This window comes from Pinus tabuliformis, chromosome 6 (assembly GCF_031772625.1).
Source record: "Pinus tabuliformis cultivar Carrire ecotype Pingquan chromosome 6, CPIR1, whole genome shotgun sequence".
Classification (NCBI taxonomy): domain Eukaryota; kingdom Viridiplantae; phylum Streptophyta; class Pinopsida; order Pinales; family Pinaceae; genus Pinus; species Pinus tabuliformis.
Window position 1 is genome coordinate 967726864 of NC_142292.1, and position 3423 is coordinate 967730286.

The 3423-nt window shown below is 33.2% G+C and overlaps 1 long non-coding RNA gene across 1 annotated transcript; it reads left to right on the plus strand.

The window, feature by feature from the left end:
- Positions 1-310: 310 nt before the first annotated feature.
- On the plus strand, positions 311-937 carry LOC149262209 (uncharacterized). Its single transcript, XR_016249095.1, has 3 exons — positions 311-372; positions 548-637; positions 773-937. It is a non-coding gene; the product is annotated as an uncharacterized LOC149262209 (long non-coding RNA).
- The last annotated feature ends 2486 nt before the right edge of the window (positions 938-3423 follow it).

Sequence of the window (3423 nt, forward strand, 5' to 3'; positions counted from 1 at the left end):
CTTTCTGTATTGTGCCATATTTCCACAAGCTTGGAAAATGGATGGGCAACTATTGCAGAATAAGTGGGTTGCAGAAGGGGTTGTTAAGAGCAGAGAGGCGGGATATATAACGGACACGGAGAACATCATTGCTTGTTCAAGGTAAATCTCTGGTTTTTTCCCATTCCTCTCGACATTGTTTTTAGGAAATCTCTTACAGAAAAGTGTGCTAAGTTTATGTACTAGGTTCCAGTGGATTTTGTTTTTAGTTGTATCAATGGTTCCTAGGTTTTTTTTTGAAAACACTGCAAAATGTTTTTCTGTACCCTACAGTTCATCCATAGTCCTATGCACCGACCTACCCCTGTTCCTATGCAGAATATGCATAATCTGGTATGGTATGCTACTCTATTCTAATTTCTAATTTTTCATGATAGTAGACAGACTCAGAAATAGCTTATGCACTATCACTTTTCATGATAGATGCAACTGTTTTTCTTACTAAGCATGAAATCATCACCTGTGCAGATAGTTGATGCTAGTTTATCCCTCATGGTCACCTGTGCAGATAGTTGATGCTAGTTGGTCCAGATAATTGGTAGAGCAATGAATTTACAGGCAGCAAACAAGCAATGAATTTACAGGCACCGAACCGCAGGTATGCTCGACAACTAATAACAATTTATTGCAAACTTATAAATATCAAAATTGGTTATCATAACAAAGAATGCATGAAATCATCACAAAGATGCAGCTGTTTTTCTTACTAATCATGAAATCATCACCTGTGCAGATAGTTGATGCTAGTTTATCCCTCATGGTCATGGTCCCCTGTGCAGATAGTTGATGCTAGTTGGTCCAGATAATTGGTGGAGCAATGAATTTACAGGCAGCAAACAAGCAATGAATTTACAGGCACCGAACCGTCGGTATGCTCGACAACTAATAACAACATGCACCACACTTGGCAGCTGGCAGCTGTTGCACCTGGCACCTCAACCTCAACATGCACCACATGCCAACTTCAATGCAACATCTCGCAACTACGGGAACTTCGGGAACTTGCTTTAGCTTACCATTATAGCATTTAATATATGTTAAACTGTGAAACTAATGCTAGCATTAGTCTACTCTATGAAACAGAGTGAAACATATTTCAGAACTAAGGACACATAATATATGGTTTTGGCCTCTCCGCCTCGGGAAGAGGCCAAATAAGGTGGTGAAACTATATGCCTCTCCAAACTCTGACTTATAAGTGGCAGTTACTAAAAACAAGCGGGTGAATTAATGAGATAGCATCGCTAACCGATTACTATAGTCCCTGGCCATTGCCAGATGGCAGGGACTAATAATATGAATAATAAGCATCATTCCTATGCTTCCCCCTTTCACAGTGTCCAATCAAGTAGGAATTTGGAGTAGAGGGATTGCCTCCTAAGCTATCTTTGATTTAATGTCTATATAACACCCCTCAATGGGTGTGGCAAGGTTATTCGTAAAAGCTATAAAGTTTACAACCTTTGGATTTATATATGCAGTTGCATTTATAGATGAAATTACATAGTGGTGAGCCAGTTATTAGTCCTTGTACCAAGCAGGTTTGTTATTCGTTTACTTCCTTTGAATCAATTTGTTATTCCTTTAATTTTTAAATTAGACTTTTACCATTTGGCAAGTGGATATCTTATGCTCATGCTCAAAATTGAATTTACAACCAAGAGCAATAATTTCACAATCCAAGCACAATATTACTAATGGAAAATGGATTTATCACCTAGTGAATAATAAATCTACAAATAGTTTTAAACTCACTCACCATAGTTTCATAAAGAATCCAACATTGTTAGACAGACCAAGAATAATTACCCACCATGGTCAACCATCTATGCTTTATCATGTTATGAGGGCAAATCTAAATTACAATGCCATTACATATATATCAGTTATCAGCAAATAATCCCAAGAAAGAATCTCAAAGTTCAAAAATCTTCGTTTGAAGTGTTAAGAAATAATGATATTTAAAAAAAATGTCTTTTTTTTAATGTTAAGTAGAGTTCAAATGAAGGATAATCTTAATTTAAATAATTTTTTTTGAATAGAAAACCAATTTTATCGAGAAGTTTTTTTTGGCGAAAATTAAACCTAAACACCTCTACACAACAAAAAGCTTCCCAAAAACAAAAACATGTAACTTATTACTGCCCATTTTTAAATAATGTTACCCACAAGTAAAGCAATAATGAGAAATAAATATTATAGAGTTCTTCTGGGTGTTTCAAAGTACCAAGTTAACATATGCATCATTATCATTATGGCATTTGTTGAATTTTGAGTTGCAATAATGTATTCCAAGTCACCTAGAAGTCAACATCTGGGTGACTAGAATGTGAGGTTGATTGGTTTGGAAGGGGAGATGTAGTAATTTGTCTCCATAATTTCATCACAAGCAATAATTGACATGAAAGCCTCTCTTGACTTGGGATGTGTAATAATTAAGATGACTTGACTTGGGATGTCATGATCACCAATTGACTTGGGATGTCAGATCACCTTGGGAAGTTGGATGGAAATAAGTATGTTAAAATTTTAATCACAAAGCCCCTCCATTGGGCCATGGGAGCAACGACTCGGGAATGGGGATTCTAAAAGAAACTTCTATGTCAACTAGTCTTCGCCACGATTCAACAAACTCGAGAAACTGCATCTTAAGAATAACGTCTCTTCAGTACTTAAGAATGTTAAAGGAGTTTGATGCAAATATGAATTTCATAAAGGATGAGAGGGCATGCACCTATACAATCATTTTTTTAATGTTAAGGGGGTTGTAGTATGCACCCCTCAACATCAAAGCGCAAATCTAAATTCATAGGCTATTCATTTACTATTACAATGTTACAATATATGGTTATAGTTTTAGCAATTGTAATTTTAAAATTTTTTATTTGAATAATTTTTTACTGGTTTATATGATTTCAATATTATAATTATAAATTTTTTTATTTAAATAATTTATTATTTGATTATTTGATTTCATTATTATAATTAACATAAATATTATTTTTATTTCATTATTTATATTTTTACTTATAAGACACCACAATTGCATGAGAGTGACATCTCCTTTAATAAAAATTATGCTATAATCCTACACACATTTTGAGTTACAACTAATCCTTAACATTGGAGAGACAAGGCAGCGTATATGTTATTTTCCGTATTTGATTAATCATATGATATGTTTTTGGAGTGTTGAAAGAGAAGACACTGTATATGTTATTTTCCACAGATATATATATGTATGGTTTAATGATTCTTTTACATATGTAATTTATAAAATAAAATATGCGATTTTTTAAAGGTTAATATTTTTTAATATAAGATTAATTAATAATATTTTTATTATTAAAAAATATTTGAATAATATTAATTAAAAGTTTTTAA